At 36.0% G+C, this 25199-nt stretch overlaps 1 protein-coding gene across 4 annotated transcripts in view; it reads right to left on the reverse strand.

The window, feature by feature from the left end:
* LOC149807888 (protein phosphatase EYA1-like) overlaps positions 1-25199 on the reverse strand; it is a 365190-nt gene that overhangs the window by 269490 nt on the left and 70501 nt on the right. The window lies entirely within an intron of this gene.

Consider the following 25199-nt stretch of genomic DNA (forward strand, 5'->3'; position numbering starts at 1 on the left):
GCCAACATTGTGCAATCACCAACACAAATGCAGGTGACAACACTGTGCAATCACCAACAAATGCAGATGACAACACTGTAAATGCCAACATTGTAAAATCGCTGACACAAATGCAAATGCTGACACTTTGCAATTACCAACACAAATGCAGATGCCAACATTATGCAATCACTGACAAATGCAAATGCCAACATTGTGCAATCACCAACACAAATGCAGATGACAACACTGTGCAATCACTCACAGAATGCAGATGACAACACTGTGCAATCACTGATGCAAATGCTGATGCCAGTACTGCAATCATCAACACAAATGCAGATAACAACATTGTGCAATGACAGAATGCAGATGACATTGTGCATTCACTGATGCAAATGCAGATGCCAGCACTGCAATCACCACCACAAATGCAGATGCCAACACTGTGCAATCACCAAAGCAAATGCAGAGGCCAACAATGTACAATCACCAACACAAATGCAGATGCCAACATTGTGCAATCACTAACAGAATGCAGATGACAAAATTGTGCAATCACTGACATAAATGCAGATGCCAACACTGCAATCACCAACACAAATGCATATGCCAACATTGTGCAATCAGACACAAATGCAGATGCCAACACTAATCACTGACACAAATGCAGATGCCAACACTGTACAATCACCAACACAAATACAGATGCCAACATTGTGCAATCAGACACAAATGCAGATGCCAACAATAATCACCGACACAAATGCAGATGCTAACATTGCACAATCACCAACACAAATATAGACATTGTCATAACTCCTTATTCTTCAAGTACACGAAACTGACCTAAAAATGTCAAAAACAAATGCAGTAAAACTATTCAAGAACAAAAGACCTCAGGACCAAATTAAGATCTGGTTCTGAAGTTTTCAATTTATAAGTTAATTTGGGATCAGAAAACTATATATGTTTGAAGACTGTGAATAGCCAGAAATTTTTGTCACTGAGCACAACCGTTAAAAGTATACAATCCCATGTTTTCTTTTCTACTTTTCACTTTTTTCCTATAGGTTGAGCTGAAAACCTAGTGTATCATCGTTTAATTGAGCAAAGGGAGACAACTTACTTTGTCCAATCCCTACTATGCTATCACAAAATATGTTTATTATCCAAATTTATTTCAATATTATTGCTTCAATTATTTTGTTTTCATCCTAAGGCTTTTTTCTCCATTCTTTTCTTGTTATTTAAATAAGCCCAGAACTGTATATCTTACAAGACAGCACTAGATATTTTACCAGATTGAATTAGATACTTAAATAGACAGTACAGTTTATTTTATTAGATAGTACTGGATGGATAGTACTGGATATTTTACTGGAAGACACTGGACATTTTGTCAGACAAGTGGACATGTTACCATACAGGTGAATATTTTACCAGATAATCACAGACAATACACCTGATAATACAACTGGATTTTTCATTCAGTATTATCAACTGAAAAAAATAATTTCCTCTGATGAATGAAAGTGAATCAAATCGTTCGGCACACTGATGCTCTTCAGCCACACTGTTCAGTCTCCCCAACACAATGATACATCTTGACAGCAATCCAAGACAAGCCTGGACAGGATTTAAACTTTAAACCTAGATACACCTTGACAGCAATCCAAGACTAGCCTGGGCAGAGTTTAAACCAAGATACACCTTGACAGCGATCCAAGGTTTGTCTGGACAGGATTTAAACCTAGATACATCTTGACAACAATCCAAGACTAGCCTGGGCAGAGTTTAAACCAAGATACACCTTGACAGCGATCCAAGGTTTGTCTGGACAGGATTTAAACCTAGATACATCTTGACAGCAATCCAAGACTTGCATGAACATGATTTACACCTAGATACACATTGACAGCAATCCAGAGTTTCTGGACAGGATTTAAAACTGTTAACCACTACATACATGTCTTTGAATCCAATAATGGTTTCAAGTCTTGGATTACAACCAAGGCCTTCCTCCAAAGGCTCAGGGATGTAGAATAGACCTTGTGTACCCTCCTGCATGATGTAAGAGGCAATGAATGTGGATGCAACATTTTGTCCTAGGATGAATAGAAGGAATTTGTTCCAGTTGAGAAAGTTTTGAACTTTTTTAAAACCGTGCATTTATATAAATTGTATCATATTGCACTTTTAAGCATTTTACCATTTTCTTTCTTTTATCTGTTCTGTATGTCATTTTGGGAATATATAAACTTACTTGGCATTACATAGTTCTGACTCGCCCATTCACCCCACCCCACCCCCACACACCCTGTGGTAAAAGGGAATATTACTACAATATACTATCACAGAGTGGATTATAGGGATTGTTACTGCAATATACCATCACAGAGTGGATTATAGGGAATATTACTGCAATATACCATCATAGAGTGGATTATAGGGAATATTACTGCAATATACCATCACAGAGTGGATTATAGGGAATATTACTACAATATACCATCACAGAGTGGATTATAGGGAACTTTCAATTTAGCACCAATTCAGAACATACAACATACATTATTCAATATTTTGATCAAGTTTTGTATGAAAAAAAAAAAGAAATCATAATTTTAATTAAGTTTGGTGTTATTAATATTACAGTTTCTAACAAAGGCTGACATTGCAGCTATATCTGTATTCCATATGTGGTTAATTAGGTACAAAGAGCTGCCATACTACAGTGTGAGGTGACAAAGTGTCATGTATGTACCATTTTATCCTATGTCTTTATGTCTATGGTAGCCATAAAGGTCTGTATTTGGCAGGAACTTGGACATTTTAAGTGGAAAACATTTCCTTCTCTTACACAAATACTGTCATCAATGTTGCCATGGATTCCATGGTGTGGAGAACCACCATGACAACTTACTCGGCAGTCAGGACATAAAATCACTAAAGCTGTACTCATTTCACAGGCTGTGCCTATGCAATACTTAATAATTGATAAGCAAATTTTTATTTTAAATAATCTTGATTACAAGTTTCAAATTACTTTAAAAATGTCACTTATGAAGAACAGATGAAAGGAATGAAGAAGTTCAGTAAAAATTTACCATGAAACTTAATCACTGCAATGGAGTTCAGGGGTTTGTTAGTCATGTTTAAAGGGAAGTAACTCATACATGCTAGCAATAAAAAGGAATAAAATAGTTGCCTCCCTTATTACATATCTAAGCAAGAATGATTGTAGGAATACTTTTTATCATAGCTACTTGCATTTAACACATTAACCCCTGGAGGTTGTTTTCTTTTTGCATCTGAAATTCGAGTAGGAAACGCATTTTGAAAGCTATTTCTGAATAAATCTTAAAACACCAACTTCCAGGTGATCTTCCAATAACATACTGCCTAGCTGTGTTAGAAATGTCATTTTTCATTGGCTATTTGGCTCGCACATGAGCAGAAGGGTAAAAGGTGGAATTCTTTTTTCTTTTTTTTTGTTTAACGGACCCATTATTTTCATATCAAGATCACTCTTTATTCCAAATGCCCATCTTGTCCTACTTTTTGCAGAGGTTCATCTGTCTATTTGCAGTTCATACCGGTCTGCCTTAGATCTGAGACCAAAAAGTCTAAAATCCGGACACAAAATCAGACTCCGACCATGGGCGAATTTTGGGCAGAAAAAAAATCGGGTCCAAAAAATGAGTTTTTCCCTCTGTATTTTGTAGTGCAACTAGAAATTCCAGATTATTTGGTATCATTGTAGAGTTACATCTGTCTACCATTCTGTAATGTCACCCACTTCAGTGTATTATACATGACCTTGATACTACAGAGCTCGGCAGTAGGCTTCTACCTCCTGCCACGTAAACTCATCACCAGGGGTTAATGTGTTAAGTACAGCCCAAAACCAAACAATGGACCCTGGTAAAACAGCAAATATTTTGAAAATACTATAATGACATGAAAATTTAATTAGCACACCACAATAAGCATACAAACTTGCATATGAAATTTTATTTATCTATCTCATGTGCTAATTGCTACATTTCTGTTTAAAAATTCAGGAATGTGTAAAACCTGAAATATCCTGTAACGGCCTGAACATTTTAAGAGGGCCTTCTACTTGAAAAAGTGTGCAAAATATTATGTTTGGTAAATTTTTGTGCTACTGCACTAAACAGGATTTGGAACTGAGGTACAGCCATCAAAGCAATGTGCACCCTTTGGAATGAAGGTATGGACATCAAAGCAATATGCCCCCCTTTGGACTTGAGGTACGGCCATCAAAGCAACATGCAGCCTTTTTGAACAAAGGTATAGACATCAAAGCAACATGCATCCTTTGGAAATGAGGTATGGATATCAAAGCAATATACCCCCTTCGGAACTGAGGTACAGACAGAGATGTAAAGAAGCAAAGCAATATGTCCCCTTTGGAACCACGGTACAGACATCAGAGCAATATGTCCCCTCTGGAACCGAGGTACGGACATCAGAGCAATATGTCTCCTTTGGAACCGAGGTATGGACTTCAGAGCAATATGTCTCTTTTGGAACCTAGGTACAGACATTAAAGCAATATGTCCTGAGGTACAGACATTAAAGCAATATGTCCCCTCTGGAACTGAGGTATGGACTTCAGAGCAATATGTCCCCTTTGGAACCGAGGTATGGACTTCAGAGCAATATGTCTCCTTTGGAACCAAGGTACAGACATTAAAGCACTATGTCCCCTTTGGAACTGAGGTACGGACATCAGAGCAATATGTTCCCTCTGGAACTGAGGTATGGACTTCAGAGCAATATGTCTCCTTTGGAACTGAGGTATGCACATCAGAGCAATATGTCTCCTTTGGAACTGCGGTACGGACATCAGAGCAATATGTCCCCTCTGGAACCAAGGTAAAGACATCAGAGCAATATGTCCTCTTTGGAACCAAGGTATGCACTTCAGAGCAATATGTCCCCTTTGGAACTGAGGCACGGACTTCAGAGCAATATATTCCCTTTGGAACCGAGGTATGGGCTTCAGAGCAACATGTCCCCTTTGGAACCGAGGTACGGACATCAGAGCAATATGTCCCCTTTGGAACCGAGGTATGGACATCAGAGTAATATGCCTACTTCTGGTACTACAGTTGAGGCATAATAAGATACAAACAAATCTGCTCATAAACTTTTAATACAGAAAACATTTACGATAATGGGTTTTAACTGTTTCCACTCATTAAAAGCATTGCATTACAAAGACCTCAGCGACATTTAAAAGTATATTTTCTGACAAGATAGCATTCACTCAATGTTTTTCTTGTCAGAGTGTTAGGTTCAAAAACTGGTTTATATTTTAATATAGTGATAGAAAGAACATGTCACTCTTTTGAGGTTTTTCTAGCAGTGAGCTAATGTATAAAATTTAAATTTCATTAACTAAGAAATTTTAAAAAATAAGAAGTCCAGAGGCTTATTTAAACACTTCTACCTACTGCCTGTACAGTCAATCCATACCTGTACACTGTCCATCCATACCTGCATAAAATCATTATCAAACAAGAAAGGCACATTATACAACCATCTTGGGATTTTGTCCTTACTAATGACCTTGACCTGTGAGCTTGAGACTTGATAACTGTATGGGACTTTTACTTTATAATCATTTGAACCCTGGGAAAGTGTCATGCAAAACATCTGTAAGGTTATAAAATGGATAAGAAAACAGGTTACCTTGCAATATATCATGCTGTAACCCTGATGTTCTACTATCATTTGGATACCATCACTTTAAAGATTTGAACCAAATGAATATCTTATATGTAATAGTGACTATTACGTTGGCCCATTATCAACTCTTGGATTAAAATGACTGGCTTAAGGATAAAACATATGTTGACAACTTAAATCTGGATCTAGATTATTTAAATATTTAGTCCTCAAATTTAGATTTTTCAAATTTGTCTTCTTGCTTGGCTTGGAATTAAGACCATTTCTGCTGAAAGTTAAGTAGGCATCAAAATTTAAAATGCAGTTATAATATCTTCCATTTTCCTGAAAATAATCCTGTTTTATCTTTAAGGAAAAATTAAAACACTAAAGTATCAAGAATTCCTCAATTAATTTGTCAATAATAAAAGGACTTCCAATGTGTACCACTGTGAGACTGATATATTTTTGTATCTCTTGTATTACATCTACCTCTGGGGGCCCTGAGTGGCCAAGTGGTCTAAAGCGCTCCCCGTTACGGATCACTGCCATGTCACCTGTCTGTGCCGGTTCGAGTCTTGGATTCAGCCAATGTGGGTATATGAGAAAGCTTGCCAGGAGCTTCTCGTAGGTCCGTGGTTCTTTCCAGGGTTTTCCCGGGTTCTTCCTCCACCACTAATACTGGCTGCCATGTATAGCCTATCGTGTGCTAAAAAATGGCGTTCAAACCCTACAACAACAACAACAACATCTAACTCTGACAAAATCACAGTATTGTCAAACTTAATGTGTTTGACTGGTCAATTTTAAAACTATTTTCTGCCAAGCACACCAGTAGATTTCAGGTGCAACTCGAAACCAAAATGTTATTGGTGAAATCCATTGCCAACCACACCACTAGATTTCAGGTGCAACTCGAAACCAAAATGTTACTGGTGAAAAGAATTGCCAAACACACAACTAGATTTCAGGTGCAACTCTAAACCAAAATGTTGTTGGTGAAATCCATTGCCAACCACACCACTAGAGTTCAGGTGCAACTCTAAACCAAAATGTTATTGGTGAAAACAATTGCCAACCACACCACTAGATTTCAGGTGCAACTCTAAACCAAAATGTTGTTGGTAAAATCCATTGCCAACCACACCACTAGAGTTCAGGTTTAACTCTAAACCAAAATGTTACTGGTGAAAACAATTGCCATCCACACCACTAGATTTCAGGTGCAACTCTAAACCAAAATGTTATTGGTGAAAACAATTGCCAACCACACCACTAGATTTCAGGTGCAACTCTAAACCAAAATGTTACTGATGAAATCCAATGCTAAAGATCTGATTATATCTATGCAGTCTTGGACAATTTCTTTATTTGTTGATTTGTTTTATTGTTTAATGACACATGGCCAAAGCAATGCCTTGCCAGAGATACACTACATCAGTTGACCTATACTGATCTCGGAGGAGTTCGAAAAATGGATTGAGTCAAACACAGTTATGACTTAACCACTGGAGTAGTCTTCACAATATTTTCAAGATGGATGCCATTACAGCAATAATGGATCTCCGATTGTCACCAGCATGACATCAAAAGAAATCTTCGTGTGATAACTCATGCTGACATAATCATCTATTCAGAACGAGTAGCATTAGGAATATTTTCAAGATCACACCGTAATGGCTGTCAGATCCACATAATTTTCATGTACCGCAAGACCAACTGGATATCATAACAAGCCTTTAAGTCAAAACCCCATATCAACATGATCATCCATTCAGGAGGAGTAGCAATAAAAAGATTTTCAAGATGGCTGCCATGACAACCATACCAAATGTCAGACTGGCACCATTTTAATCTGGGACAAACTAAATATCACAAGAACACTTTTAGTAAAAAAAATCCCATGTCTATATGACTGTCCATTCAGAAGGAGCCGCCACGACAAGATTTTCAAGATGACCACTGTCAGTTAAGTACCATTTTCATTTTGGACCAAACAGACATCATAAGAAAAAAGTCTTTTTGTAAAAGCCCTATTTCAATATGACCATTCATTCAAGGAGTAGCATAAATATGATTGTAAAGATGAACAATGGCAGACTTCCTGGATCCTGAGCAGCAACATTTTCATTTAGGACCAGCTAGATTTTGGGATGAATGTTTGTGTAAACTTTCATGTCAGTCCAAGCAATTTAAGAGGAATAGTAATAAACTTCTGCCAACAGATGTACAAATGACTGACAACAGGCCATACAATGACTGACAACATCCAAATAAGGACTGACAACAGGTCATACAATAAGCTCTTCTGGTGTATGACAAATAGAGCCAGAACCAATTTTGAGAAATTTGTAGTAATTACCATAACAGTAGTGGCAATGATTGCAATAATGACATTCAGACATGTAGAATACATGGGAAGCCATCTCAAAATTGGATATTGCTTTGTTATTTTTCAAAACAAAATCTGTGCTAGTTTCTTGTACGTTTAATAGCTCAACTTTGATTTTTGTTGTCTGGGGTAATTGGGCAAAGGAAATGTCATTCTACAAGGGAAGTAACCACTGTAAGGTCTAATTTATTTGCTCTGCTGATAAAATTTGAGTTATAACCCTTGATAAAATAACGAGCTAATTCAATGAATGCATTTACCTTTCAGTTAAAGTAGGGTACTGTAGTTTTGTAAAGAAAGGGGTTAGGTGATCTTAATGATGTAGTAAATAGACAAAACATGCAATCACAGTGCTCCATCAACAGGATGATGTCTACTAAATTTCGTTTTTGAAATCTAAAAATTAAGGAATGGATCCTTGATGGTTCTGCGGATGAGATATTGTACTTGTGACCAAATGGGTAGAAGTTCGATTTTCTCCTATCACATAAGCCATGATGTGTCTGTCCTTGGTCAAGGCACTTTGCTCTACTTTCCTTATCATGATATAGCCATGAAAGTGCTGCTGTGCTGTAAAAGACTAAAACCCAATAAATAAAAAGATTAAAATAATGGAGTGATTGTGCAGAAATTTAAGTGGGTGATGTGATAATATGAGACAAAACTGTGCTAAAATGACAAGAAAGAAAACTGACAACCAAGTTCAGCTGAGGTCCCATCAATATAATGCTATACCAAACTTGGATGAAATCCAAAATGAATTATGTTCAGAGATTTTTTTAACTCCTCTAAATAACAACAGTGAATGCTGATGACAGAACTGTCAGGGTTCTAAAAATACTAAACTGTTGACCAAATTTTGGTTTAATCCAATTATAAATAAAGACATTAACAGTGTAGAAATAATAATACATGGGTCCGACAATCAGGAATTACAAGTTAGTTATGGGGTGATGTCATACAAAGACAACAAAAGTCATCCAAAACCTCTTCCCTATCAAGTCGACTAAAACATCTGGCTGAAATCCAGCAATAATTAAGGGAGTTAAAGTACAAAAAGAAAGTAGACGAGTCTGATGACTTCAACTTCACTAAACAATGATGCTAATTGCTGACAATAAAACTCAGACAAGATCCCATCAATATCTAACCAACGATATACTTTGATTGAAATCCCCAAAATAAATACAGAAATTAATGTGCGGAAACAAAAGTATGTGGATCTTGTAATCAGGGGATACAACTTCACTAAACAAGGGCATAAAATGCAGGTCCATCAAACTAGAGAAAGGTCTTAGAGGTATTAAGCTGCATGCCAAATTTACTTGAAACAATAATTAATGGAGTTACTATGGAAATGAGAGTGGATATGTCTAGCAAGCGCGGTCTATAACTCTGCTAAACAATAAAGTAGAAGCTCACATGAAACTCGGCCAATCTCTTATAAACATCAAGCTTTATGCCAGATTTGGTTTAAAGGTGTAATAATTAAGAAATGAAAGTGAGATGGATGCATGGATATGACAGAAAGACATAGGAATGGTTCAGTATTTGATGAAACAACACTTTTAAGGTTGTATCATGCCAAAGCAAGTTGAGTCAAGTGCCTTCCCCAAGGAAACGCAACAGCAGTGACTACAGGCAGATTCAATTGTGGGAACTGAACCCAAATGCTTCTGGTCACATGTATGGATGAACATGACCAATTTAATATCCCTCATTTTTGTACAAAAAAGCAGGAATCAAAACAGAAGACGAATTATTATTAGAAACAAAAAGTTACTAGTAGAAAAATAGGCAGCAAACCCTAGTCTTTGGAGGGATTCAAACCTTTTCAAAGCAGTAAGTTTGAGAACAGTTCCATAGATTTCCTCAAATAAGATAACCAGCATAATACTAATTTTGGGAAGATGGGGTAGCTCATTGGAAAAGTGCTGGACTCATAATCCAGTAGTCATGGGTTCAATAACTCCCATTTCCTCTGAATAAAACTAATAATGTATTCAAAATGCCATTAAAACCAACCAACCAATTAAACAACTATTATTGTTCTTCACACAACGAAATGCTGCAGTGCAAAAACTTATATGATTGTCTTTATTTGCAAATGAAAGATGTTAAACAAAACTTTCACAAACGTGTTGAAAAACCCATTAATAAAAATGTCCACTTACAAGGAAAATGTAGCTAGCGGCACCAAGGATAATAAAAATAACCCAGCACAGTTATAATAACATCAGGCACTATTTTATGAAATAGCTATGTGCATCCAGGATTTCGTTACTTTTGTAAAATTCAGGTTCTTTGTGTCATTCCATGTAAATCTAATGGTATGGTGACCATAATACTCCCTATAATAGCTTTTTCTGCTGTATATATTGTATATACTACAAAATGTTCGATACACTCTCAAATACCCATAACGTGGTGTAACAGACGATGTAGGAGACCAAGTTTAATTTTTTTTCTTCACACAAGTCATGGAAAGTACATAAAATCAAACAAGATATACTGAGGACAGAGGACTAAGCGAAAGCTCCCCTCAATAATAATATTTACTCATACTCATGTGAATCTAGCAATAAATGTGGTACTGACTGTGTATAGTGGTTCCCAACTGCTAACAATCATGACCTAGACCTGCCATCACATACTGCCCTAGTGGAAGAGGGTCTACACTGCTTGGCTGAAATCACTACCAAGTACACAATCTTGGACCAGCTGACATAGGCATAATGGGTCTATGCAGCTTAAAATGGCTACCAGGGACAGATTTTTTTTTGTTTTTTTAGCCTACGATAAGACCATGAGGCCAGCATAATAAATTTGTCAAGAAGTAGGGGGTTAGCATCCAAGACTTGTAACTGAAATGGTCTGGGACTGAATCCTACCATCACATCAGCCCAGGTCAGCTACTGGTGTATCCTTGAAAGTTTAGCCCTTTATTCGCTTTGCTTTGGCACTAAAACAACCTACTTATGTGACTGTGCCTTAAAACACCAAAACAAACCAAACTTATTATCAGAGATGTCCCTAGTTGTGCTATACTGAACTGTATGAGGAAGTTTGATCATGTGAAATAATTAAATACCAATGGACCGCTTTAAACCAGGAAAATCGTTTAAAATATCCCAAACTTTTTTGTAATGCTGTCAAACACCCACCATTATTTATGAAATGTAGTGTTGTGATCAAACATGATTTAGCAATTCTGTGTAATTAAACTATGCATTATTGTAAACTAATAATAGGAAGTTGTAGAGCATGGTTTCTTATGACACTGGCACTAGTAATATGTTATTACCTGTGACCCTGTTTGTCAATAAGAAGCAATAAATGTTCTTTGTTAATCTTAGAAGGCCTAAAAAAAGCCACACATACACCCAACCCACAAAAAAACTGTTGTCTCAATTAGAACCCCAGCTGACCTGTTCAACCCAACCTTCTAACCTCTTGACTAATGGCAGGTCATTACACCCAACAGAGCCATATGTTTTTACTGCTGACTTGGCCAATGGGGCTTCACAGATGCCGTGTTTTAATATCTTATATACAAGCTTGTTTCACTTGTATCTCCAGTTGTCTTCCACACATACAATTCAGAAAAGTAATCACACGACTACAGAAAAAAATCTGTCTATTGTGACAATCGTGTACATTTTTATACAGCCATAAATATGTCCATATCACACAGATGTTTCAGCCGATGTGATGAAGGGCAAAGTTCAAAGTCAGACTGGGGCTATGATTCCATCAAATTATATCATAAAAATCATGAAAATCAAACTTGACCAAGTTCATCTAACTAAAAAGTCTTATACTAAACTTGGTTTCAATGTGCAAAGTCCTTCAAACAGTTTATGAAGCAGAAATTAAATGTATGATTCATCAGATGTAAACATGAAGAGATGTGACATGATGGTATAGGCTGGACAAGCATGGGTAACAAATTATAAGCATGCACACATTGACAGATATGGTAGGTGCATACAAATACTTTAAGAAATGTTAATTGTGAATCATGAACTGTACAAGTGTGTGTGTGTGTGTGTTTTGGAGTTTTTACATAGATTTAACAATTATTCAGCCTTATCACTATGTCTACAGTGTGGCAGTTTATAGTGATGTCCAGCACTGAGGAATCATGCCGCAGACATGTAACATGATGTCCCATGCAGTCACATTATCCTTGTCCTAACACTAATCTATTAATGTTGAGTGCCTAGTAAGGCAGCTGTTAGTACCATTTTTATAAGTCCTTGGTATGACTTGGCCGGGGTTCAAACCTGCGACCTTTCACATCCAAGGTGGATGATCTAACCACTAGGGGGACCGGTCCAAATTATACAAGTAAACCTTAAATACATTTATCATGGATTCAAGAAAAATCACAAAATGGTAGTGGACATTTAATCCATCCATGCTGTGTCCATCATGTACCTGGCAGAGTGGTCATCGTAACTGTCCATATCAAGACAAGTGGAGAGTGCACCAAAGTCATGTGAACTTAATCCAGTTCCAACATCACTGCTGCTTGAGTGCTTAGATCCAGTATTGCCTTCACTAACTATGTTATTAATACCTCTCTCTCATCAGGGGAATTCCCATCATTTTTCAAAACTGCCCTTGCAAAGCCTCTGCTGAAGAAACCATCACTCGACTATAACGATTTAAAGAACTACCACCCAGTTTCTAATCTCCCATTCATATAAAAAATCTTAGAAAAGGTTGCTCTATCCCAGCTTGTATCTCATCTAAATTCAAACAGTTTTTTTAGCCATGTACAATCTGCATATCACCCTTGCCACAGTACTGAAACTACTCTTCTAAAAGTAGTTAATGACTTTCTCTCTGCTTTGGATAGCGGAAAGATTACAGTCCTCACCCTCCTTGATTTGTCTGCAGCATTTGACACAACAGACCATGATATATTTCTTCACCATCTCCAGCATGTATTTGGCATTCATGATACAACCTTACTGTGGTTAAAGTCCTACTTGGTCAACAGGACACAAATTGTGTCTGCAAATGGAGTACACTCCAGTCCAGTTAAACTATGCTGTGGTGTTACACAGGGGTCTGTTCTTGGACCTGTTCTCTTCATTCTATATGCTCTGACACTCTCAAGTGTCCTAGATCATCATCCAGTGTCTCACCTATTGTACGCTGATGACACCCAAATATACAAATCTAGCCACCCAACTGAAGTTGATGCTACCATCCAAGGTGTAGAGAAGTGCATTTCTGATGTGAAATCATGGATGTCATGTAACAAGCTGCAGATGAATGAAGATAAAACTGAGGCAATTCTGACTGATTGATTGATTGATTGATTTTTTAATGGCGTATCAGCACTGTTAGGCTATTTAGCACCAAACAAAATGTGATTTGTATACTTTTAAGGCAATTCTGATCACAACACAAAGACTTTCTGTCACATCCTTTACCTCAAACAATATCAGTAACACCAGCATTAAATTCACACAGTCAGTACTAAACCTAGGTGTCACTCTGGACAGTACTCACATTGCACCAACATGTCATGAACATATGCAAAGCTGCATATCTTGAGCTGAGACGCATCAGCTCCATTCACAAATATCTTTCACCTGACGCCACTAAAACTGTAGTATGTCCATTAGTACTTTCAAGACTGGACTACTGTAACTCAATTATGTCTGGTTCATCTCAATATCTACTTCAGAAACTTCAAAAAAGTTCAAAAGACAGCTGCTCGGATCATACTTAGAGTACCACAATCAGAGCACATTTCCCCGCTGCTCTGTACCCTACACTGGCTATCCATTCGATCCACAATCAAACACAAAATTTGTTCTCTGTGCTACGTTTCAATGACAGACTCCAGTCCAACACACCTATCTGACCTCCCCTATGTGTACAAACCAGCAAGATACTTACACTCCTCTTCTGACAATCGTATACTCATTATTCCCACTATCAAAACGAAGTCATGTGGACAAAGTTCTTTTGCCTACCACGGCCTAGCAACGTGGAATGAACTTCACTGAACTTAGATACAATGACACAGTTATCCCATTCAAGGGTACTCTTAAAACTCACTTATTTCGACTCCACGAACAAACTTAAAGACCTAATAATATTCCCTACCTTAAATATTTTCAGCATGTTTTTTATGTTTCTTAATTTCATGTTTTTTTGTTGTAATAATAACATTATACATGTATATGTTTTTTAATGTTACAAGTGTTGTCTAATGTTGTAAAGCGCTTAGAGCTTCTAGAGATTAGGCGCTATACAAAGTCCTCATTATTATTACTATTATTATTATTATTATTATTACTATATTCAATTTTATTGTCCCTAAAGAAAAGTTGCAGATTATATAATAGTGGTCTCCCACTAAGTTTCATGGTACTTACCTGTTGGTAAAACTACAGTAACCAGTCCAAAATCTGTACAGTATACTTTGAAATATTAAAAACTCCCCAATGAATTAAAATATTACCTGGATTGATGACAAAGATTTTCAAGGAAAGAATATCCTGTAAGAATATCTTGTCACTTCTAAGAAAGATGTATAATGGTATAACAATTTTAATTACCTTGGATATGGAGCCACAAAACCAAGCCTTATTTAAATAAATGGAAAACGTGCACTTGTGTATGTTGGAAAACTAATGTACAAAATTAAAAAATAAAGCTGCTGAATCAGTCAGAAATTTGATTGCATGGGATATTTAGTTAATGAAATAAAGAATATCAGAAATGTTTTGCATGCTCTTTATCAATCTTTTGCTTAAATGTCCCTGCACAGTAAAAAAAAACACAATATGACTGGTCCTCTGGTCAATGTGTAGCACTTCAACACCAAATATAAATGAGGAATCAGGAACAGTGTTCAAGACTGATCACAGACTTACTATCTGTAAGACACAACAATGCATTCACCCCTGCAATCTTTGTTACAGTTATTTGTAAATAGGTAAATTCTAGTATACTTCCAATTTGTTACATTTGAACTCAATTGATCTTTTGTCTAAGCTGGCATAATTACAAAGAAAAAGATGTTACCTAAAATAAAAAACATGTACAAAAACGTGTGTCTAGACAGGGTTTTTAGCAATTTGATCAAGACTAAGAAATAAGAAATGACTGAAATGGTGTAGATAATCACCATAAAAAGATTGAATTTTAGTGAAACAAAATTTATACACACACACACACACACACAGACACACACACACACATGATGAGGCAAGGATATTTTTTGTAAGTGACATAAAACTGTCACCTTTCACAAGGATATCAGAGCTTATGAGCTGTCTTTCACAAGGATATCGGAGCTTTGCAAGCTGTCTTTTACAATGGTGCCAGAGCTAGTGAGTCACAATAAACAATAATGCACCAGTCAACTTTCACAATGATGTCAGAGCTAGCGAGTCAAGTCATCTTTTACAATTTTATTTGTGGGCACTTCTCAGATTTTGTCTGTATTTTCACCCATGATCTGTTAGCAGTGTTTTATCTACAAATGGCTTCATGTAAGTCATCTGACTCATCATGGCAAAAAACTGAGAGTCAAAATCCAAACCTATGAGTCTTATTCAAGCAGATGATCAGTCTTCATTAGTTTTGAAAAATAATTATATTGTTTAAATACACAACAAAAATATTAGCCAAGGCATGTTTTCTACATATTTTTATACAAGAAATCATTACACTAGGTAGTAGTGACTAGAATGTACATGTATTTTTTTGATAAGCAGACGGTACACTAGGTAGCAGTGACTAGAATGTATTATTCTGACTAGTAGACAGAGAAGAGCTTATCCCATCATGCCATGTTTTCAATAAGGAAGTCTTCTGAATGTAACTCTGACTCAGTAAACTGTTAACAATTTAACAAATCATTTCATGTTTTTAAGTTCATGGATTCTTCTCTCTTTTGTTTTCTTCCATTTCTTCGAAGCTTGGAGCCCCAAGTGGCTGAGTAGTCTCAAGCGCTCACCATTCAGGATCACTGCCATCTCACCTGTCTGCATGGGTAGGAGATTCAGTCTCGGCTAATGTGGGTATGTGAGAAAGCCTGCCAGTAGCTTCTCGTGGGTTTATGGTTCTTCCCAGGTTCTTCCTCCACCAATTATACTGGCCGCCATGTATAACCTATCTTGTGCTGAAAAATGGCATTTAACCCTATAACAACAGCAACTAAAAAAAAAATCTTCAAAGCTTCCTCAAAATTTAAAGTATATCTGTCATCCCCATCAATCTTGATAAGCATCAGATTTCTCTGTTTCTCAATCCCAAGCCTATTCCTAACGTTGGTTAAGATCCTGTTCTGGACAGAGAATCGACTTGACTTCTTTTTGAAAATGTAGCCAGCTGTATGTTTTCAACCAATGCTGCACAAAATTATGTTTTATCTTAAGAGTAACCGTTATCTCAACTTTGTATGATGATGGCTCCACTGGTTCGATAACATTACTGTTATCATTGGTCAGTAGTATGCAGGGTCTGAAAGATAATTTCATTTGTTTCAGATCTATTTTTTTTACAAATTGCCTTTGACGCCTTTTTCAGTTGAATAAAGACGGTATCTTGGAACAATGCAAGGCATACAACTGAGAGAATGGAAATTGTCTCATTGCATGACAAGGGTGCACATAAAATGATAGTTACTAGTGATTATTTTCTGACTCTTTCTTCGGTGTGGTAATGTACCATTCTAACATCCTGTTTCTACAAATAATCTGTCAGGTACAGGTCACATAAGGTCAACTCCAGGCTCTACTCTCAGTAATAACCCTGTGTCTTATGATAACATAACGGTGGAAACTGGTGTGCACGTGTTTTCTGTTTGGGAGAGTTGTGACGTAGCCATTACAGTAGTCAGACCAAATCTTTGTTTTGTGTTAATCAGAGAAACAACATTGAGAGGCATCAATTTACGTACCGGCAACAATTTTTGAGCATCAGACTGGAAAAGTTTGCATATCTGACGCATGATGCATGGGTAGATAAAACACCGTGTTAGTGTTTTTCCATAAAAACATGAGCATCTTTTACAATGATGTCAGAGCTTGTGAGTCACTTTTCACAATGATCTGATAGTTTGTGAGCTGCCTTTTACAATGATGTGAGTGCAACATAATAGATCATCCAATTTTGTGATTTATCTGACAATGTGTGCAGGTGATTGCATCATGCAAGCTAACAATTACAATCTTCACAAACAATTCATTACTTTCTGCTAGAGTAAGTTTTGTACAAATAATTCCATGAACTATTTAAAACATAATCAGTATCTCAAATTATCTGAGAAGGATAGAAGATAAATATTCAGTTCAGACAATCCAAAGCAGTGAAAGGTCGATTCAGGCGAAGCATTGAGGTTTTATTCACTGGCTTCCAGACTAGCAGGAGGATCTGACTACATGTAGTTTATGAGGTAGATAAAACAGGATGCACAAGCCAGGTGGTAATCATGAGGTGGTAATCATGGGGTGGTAATCATGGGGCTTTGAGTCATGACTCCACTGGGTTCTTCCCACCTCAATTATGATAACTAAAGTGACATGTCAAGCCTCTCCGGTTCTATCGTATGGGTTTAGTGTTGGATTTTATTGCTGACATTCAATTAAAATTTACCCCAAAAAAAACAGACTGTCAAAACAACATATAGTCAATATAATATTGCATAAAATAAAATAAAATACCAACTAAGTAATTGTCAAATTCAATACTTTTCTTTAAATGTTTTTAAAATGTGCAGGTTCTGTGTCTGATTAAGTTTTACTCGAAAAAGCACATGTACTCTGAGACACAAGTAATGAAACATATCACTACCTGTGGATTTGCTGAACAAACTTCAAGCCATAAATTTAAAAAAAACTCATCATAATGTCTCATCCAATGCAAAGAAACTTCAAAATAATGCCCAGGTAAACAACATGTAAATGGTACACTATACACCTGCCCCACAATGAATTATCCTATCCTTTATGTAGAAAACTGCAATATCTCATCCAATGCAAAAAAATTCAAAATAAATCCTAGGTAAATAACATTTAAATGGTACATTATATACCTGCCCCACATTTAATTATCCTTTATGTAGAAAACTGCAATTTTACTGGATAAACCATTTTTTGTCTCTATTCTTTAAGTCTGTTACCTTGATCTTTGACTTTTTAAACCCCAAATCAACAGGACTCTTTGATTAAGCCATGCACAAAAGTTTGGTCAAGTCTGTAACGTAGAACTAACATTATTATGGAAGAACTTTTTTTCTTTTTTCAGTCACAATAACCAATGAGTTTTTGACCCTGAAACTGATAGGTTTCTTTTTTACCACAAGTGCAAGCCATCCATAATGTTTGCAAACTTTAGATAGTGGACAACTAGAGTTACTGTGCAGAAACCAACTTTTCTTCTTTCAGCTGCAGTGATCCTAACCTTTGATTACATGAAGTAAAATGAATAGCTCTCTCTCCTTACATCAAGTGCAAGCCGTCCACAACTGTTGACAATGGATAACAAGTTATTGTGCAGAAACCATTTTGCTTCTTTTAAACACTGTGAGTAACCTTGAACTTTGAACTTTTAACCCTGGGGTTCTTCCTTATACCAATTAAAAGCTACCCACAATGTTTAGCAACTGTGGATTGTTGTGAACTAGAGTTACTATATGGGAAAAAAAATGTTCTTCTTTCAGTTCCAGTGATCTTGACCTTTGAGCTCTTGACCCTGATATTGACAGGGTTCTTCCTTGCTTAAAGTGCAAAATATGTTTTGTACATGTAGACGGTGGACACCTTGAATTACTGTGCAGAAACAAAATCAGTATCAGACAAACCAGCTGATGGAAACATAGTGGGCATATAAAAACCACCAATACATGCAGATTACATGGGGCAAATTGATATGATAGCCAACCATTACATGTTTCATGTCAACATAATTTTTATTCAAAAGAAATAATGAACACATTAACAATTTGCCTTAAAATATAAAACTGTTAAAACAATTAAATTCTCTCAATCCTTGTAAATAATGAATGCTGACTACTATAAGAAATAGGTATTCATTTTCAACTTGCACAAATACTGTATAACTTGAATATACCTGTATGTTGAATGCACAGAAGGCCTCAAGGAAAAATAGTTTTACAAGTTGCTTTCTATAAACAATGCATTATTATTATTATTCTAAATTGATTTCATCTTTACCAATTGGTCTTTTACATTCATACCAATCTCTCTCTCTCTCTCTTTCTCTCTCTCTCTCTCTCTCTCTCTCTCTCTCTCTCTTTCTCTCTCTCTCTCGTGTATGTATAGCTATGCAGTTAATAAAATCACCATTGAGGTGTACCTGTAACAATTATTAATTTTTATCTTCCAGATGCACATTCACAAGATTTAAAAGATATCTGCAAGTATTAAATGTTCAATCACAGACCCATAAAAATCACTAAAAGCATGAAAATGTAAGTCCCTCTCATTCAGTATTAATCCCGAACTGAAAATCAAATCTGGTAAAATTTAACTTGTTTTGTTTTGGGTTATTTAATGAATTTAAGAGTGATTTTGTATCTATCATTGATCATATGTGTTAGAATACTCAGATATTTTTGATGTTTTACTGTATGTTATGTCAAGAACAGTAACATTAGGTCTCATATTACATCGATCAAGTGCCAGTAGCTTCTCGTGGGTTGGTGGTTCTTTCCGGGATTTTCCCGGGTTCTTCCTCCACCATTAATACTGGCCGCCATGTATAGCCTATCGTGTGCTGAAAAATGGCGTTAAACCCCAAAACAACAACATAGATCAATAGTTAAGTCATAATCTGTCTTTTTCTGGCTGTAAATTTTTTAAAATACCTAATGTAACTAATGCCTTTTCCTTTTTTTAAATTGTTTGAAAAAGAACCGGATATATGTTGTGAATGCCAAAAACATGGATCATTTTTGGCTATTACTATAAATATTTTTAGGACTCAAACACCAGTAATAAAAAATGAGCGACACAGGGCAAGACAATAATGTACAAAATCTCACAATTTGGGGACATAAAGGCCTTCAAAATTACCCCACATAACGCATCCTGAAAAAAAAAAATCCATAAAGGAATATGTAAACATGCAGTGTTTGTATTTTTTGTTCTGGTTTTTTTACAAGGTACATGAGATGCAAGTTTGAGGATACCACTTGAAAGTTATTCAAACTGTGTGGCTGGAACAAATACAGCATTCCGAGCATCCCTTACTCCCACCCCTAAGGTCAACCTGAGATAAGCTGCTTTCACATATACCTGTATTCTGTGCTTGGTTCTCATAAATGCACTGTATATACATGTATGTACATTTAATTCTCAACATTAATTATAATTGTCAACTTGAACTCATACCCTTGAATACCATTAGGATGTCAATTGGCTAAATTATGACCAACAAAAGAAAATGTATTCTAGTCTTTACAGAGATTATCTATTTTCAAACTCTGACTTTGGATTCCTCAAAACTCTACCGACTACCTCCCCTCTTGATTGACCACCTGCTAATTTTCTATCATAAATGTGAAGAAGGTCAACATTATGCATATGCATGCAGACATTCTGAAGCATGTACACACCAGCATGCATGCACATACATATGATCTGAGAGAGAATGATTATAGCCTCGATTTTTTTGTGGAAATATCCGATTTTGCATTTTGAGAGAATAGTGTACCTACCAGATATACAAGCTTATATGGTAAAGTCCAACTTGAAACTTCACAGACCCACATAATGTGGTTGCAGACCTCATTGTCTGCAATTTGTTAAGAATAATCAATAGAACAAACGACAGTGACCCTGACTTTCCAGCACATTTCATAATGGTGGATCAAGGTCTAGGTTGTTTGCAGTTGGACTCTACTTCTGTGTGAGTATATATGGTATAAGTTGTAGGTATATTAAGTTGGGTTGGACCAAGTTTATGGCAAGACATGTCCCCTTATCATGTCTTAACAATAGCTGAAGTCTGGCATGACTTAGATTACAGAAGATAGCATAACAGGAAACTTGTATTCAGTAAAGTCTCATCATTCATAGGACCTGTTTCTATACAATATTCCAAAATAAAAAATTTGCATGTTTGGTAAACACACACAAAAAATCTACAGCTCCATCTGTAAATGATTTTTTTCTTCTTCTTAAAGTGAACTCTGAATGCATAATTCAACAACTCAATTGTATTTGAAGCAATTAAAACTGAAATGAAAGACTTTGAAAATAAGTGAATATTTTACAAAATGTTCCTCATCCACAACTACCTACTAATAAAACTACTATGGTACATACTATTTTGTATTCTCGAGGGTCGGTGGTTCTTTCCGGGGATTTCCCAGGTTCTTCCTCCACCATTAATACTGGCCACCATGTATAGCCTATCGTGTGCTGAAAAATGGCGTTGAACTCTAAAACAACAACAACAACAACTATTTTGTACCAATTGGATCAAAATGCAAATTGCATAGATCCAAATATGCCCTCACATAGCCTGTGATGGAGATCTGGGTCTATGCAGTATATCAGACCTCATCAGTAGAAATAACATTTACCCTGATATACCAGCCATTATGTGATGGCAAATCAGGGTCTATGATGTTTGATAAGACTTGAACACAGGTATATACATTAGCTTCCACAGTGTGTGATTTAGATTGTTAGTGTAGCTTTAACAATTTTAGTCATATCGCTACGATATCTGCAGTGTGGTAGTTTATTGTCATGTCTAAACCTGGGGCATCATGCCACAGATATGCAACATCATGTTCCACCCAGTCACATTATCCTGACAACAGGCAGACCAGTCCTAACACTAACCTCTTAATGTTGAGTGCCACACAAAGCAGCTGCTAGTATAATTTTTCCAAGTCTTTGGTATGACTCGATCAGGGTTCAAACCCATGACCTACCACATCCAAGGTGGACATTCCAACTATATAGGCCACCAGAATGGTCTGTAGGTACGCTGGGCTTAAACTGCAAATCAGCAGAGTCCTAGCTATAAAGTGTCAATCAAAAGCTATATAAAAAAGGCTGGAAAAGATAAAACCTTTCCAAAACCTCCAGGAGGACAAAACCTTCAGAACAAGAGTAAAATATGTACCTAGAGACAACTAATAACGCACGAAGATGTTGTAAAAGCTCCTCAACAAGGTACATAGAAACAAAGAAAGAGACATATAGAAATAATGAGAAAGGCATATAGAAATAATGAGAATGGCATAGAAATAATGAGAAAGACATAGAAATAATGAGAAAGGCATAAAGAAGTAATGAGAAAGACATAGAAATAATGAGAAAGGCATATAGAGATCATGAAAATGGCATACAGAAACAAAGAAACAAGAAAATAAAAACAAAGAAAAGGTTACTGAGAAACAAGGAAAAGGCATAGAAACAAGGAAAAGGCACAGAGAAACAAGGAAAAGGCACAGAGAAACAAGGAAAAGGCATACAAACAAAGATATAGGATAAAGAAACAAATCCATGTCTCATGGCAAATAGCTTGAGTCCAGTGTTGTAACGTAATGTGATTTGGATTTTTAACGTAGCTTTAACAATTTTTCAGTCATATCGCTACAATGTTGCAGTGTGGCAGTTTATAGTGATGTCTAGCACTGCAACATCATGCTGCAGACATGTAGCATAATGTCCCACCCAGTCACATTTTCCTGACACCAGGCCGACCAGTCCTAACACTAACCTATTAATGCTGAGCGCCAAGCAAGGTAGCTGTTAGTACCATTTTTGTAAGTCTTTGGTATGACTCGGCCAGGGATTGAACCCACAACCTCCCGCATCCAAGGCGGATGCTCTAACCAATAGGCCACCAGAACGGTCAGGTTGAGTCCATTAGCCAAAAAATAATAATAATAATAATAATTTTATTTAAAGAAGTTCATTTGGTCCACTGATCAATCTTCCATGAGGCCTTCTACAATTACATGTATATGCTGAACAGTTTTTACAAGTTGTGGTGTCTTTAGACAACAATGCTATTAAAAACATGATCACTGATTTACTACTACTATAAAATATGTACAAGGCATTAACGATGAGTGTATACAGGATTCATACAAATATGGAGAGGCATTAACGATGAGTGTATACAAGATTCATACAAATATGTACACGGCATTAAAGATGGGTGCATACTGGATTTATACAATAAGCAATAGTGAGTATATGAAAGTGAAAAAAGCAAACCTGTGTTAAGATATCAGAGTATGTATGTAAAAGCCTTCAACACTGTTTTAAGGATGAGCAGTACTAAATTACACAAAATCATACAAATGATTGTTTCTGCCGATATTTACAAAATATCTTCTTGAAACATTTCAATCAGTCAGCTGACCCTATCTATTTTTTTATTTTTTATTTTTTTATTAACCTCGTAACAGGTTGACCAATGGGTCGGGGAACCATCCCAGGGTCACCTTACAATCAAACATTTCTGGTTATTAGATAATCTAGGGATAATAAATATAATCTATAGAGAAAGTAAAAAAGAAAACACACACACAAATACACACATGCATAAACACATGCATATGGCACACAATCTAGGTGACATGGCCTTTGTGATATTACAATATTTTGTTCCTGTTTACCATCAAGTCAGAGTCAAGTTAAATGTTCATTGTTGAGGTCCATTTTTGAAGAAATTGGTCCTCTTTTTTTATTTACCTTAGCAGTGTATTTTTCAATGTTCTTATGCATTGCAACTATTTGCTTAAATGCAGAAATAGAAGGATTTTTCATATTGAATCTGCAAGTATAAATATAATATTTTGCCAAAATAAGCAGAAAATTACTCAAATTGTCCAGTTGTTCACTTCCTAAAAATGTTTCTTTTTTGGACAGATGTACAATATTTGGGCAAAAAGGTGCAAAAACTTCAATAAAACAGTACCAAAACTGTTAAGTAATACTGCAGTCATAAAAGAGATGCTCAATACTTTCAGTTTCACTCTTATAGAAAGTACATTTGTTGTCATCAAATATGTTATTTCTTTTAAGAAAATCATTAGTAGCGATTATTCTATGGATTAATTTAAAGTTAAAAGAGATCAACTTGGTATCCTTGGTACAGCATTTTGCCCGGCTATATATATCAGACCACTCCTCACTACTTATATTTTTATTAAATACTTGCATCCAAGCTTCTTGCTTCGCAGTGTGTTGCCTTTTAGTTTCCTGTAAAAGATCTTTGTAAACAAACTTGAGTGAATCTTGTTTTCGCAAGTTCGTTATTTTATCCTCCTGCTTATCAAAATTATTATGTACTAGGTGGTTTTTTATGGCATCTTTCCATGCTTTAGGAATTCTGGATATTAAGGAGAAGTATTTCAAGAAATCATCGCTTCCAGTTTTTTGTTTTATTATCTCAAAAGGTATTAAATTACCGTGATCATCTACTAGATCGTTCAGAATTTCAAAACCAGCTTCTGTCCAGGATTTGTATTGATAAATCATTTTAGGGGGTACAAAATTTAAAATACTCATGGATACATACTCGTTAGGACTTTGCGGTTCTTCTTTCCATTTAGATACTGCCAAAATTACATCTCTCCAAAAACTGTTTTTAATGAACTTACTAAATTCGTCTAATTTCCTTCTCCCTAAATTCCAAATATCCTTTTTTATTTCTGAGTATAGTTGTATTGACTAAGTTCTGCCACGTTCCATCTTCCTTTTCCAGCAATCTTTAAACCCATCTTATCTTAATATACCTAATGAATGAAAATATGTGTATCATATTTAGTCCTCCCTCGTTTTCTGGGGAAACTAGTATATCACGTTTTATTCTCTCTACTTTTCCACCCTATACAAATTTAAATAACGTGCGATTTAGTTCTGCTTCAACTTTTGCTGATGGGTTAGGAAGTGCTGAAAAAAGATGTATGAATATGGGCAGAACAAGAGTCTTTACAACAATTACTTTACCAACTATTGACAGATGTCTTTGACTCCAGCTTGCCAATATTCATTTTGCCTTTGTTAGTTTCTTCATATAATTAATTTCCACCGTCTGTTGTAAATCTCGAGAAAATTCTATGCCAAGGAGTGTAAAGTTCGAAGAGGACCAAATTAGG

The sequence above is a fragment of the Sinohyriopsis cumingii genome, chromosome 1 (assembly GCF_028554795.1).
Source record: "Sinohyriopsis cumingii isolate HCF-2022 chromosome 1, ASM2855479v2, whole genome shotgun sequence".
In the NCBI taxonomy this organism is placed as follows: Eukaryota; Metazoa; Mollusca; class Bivalvia; order Unionida; family Unionidae; genus Sinohyriopsis; species Sinohyriopsis cumingii.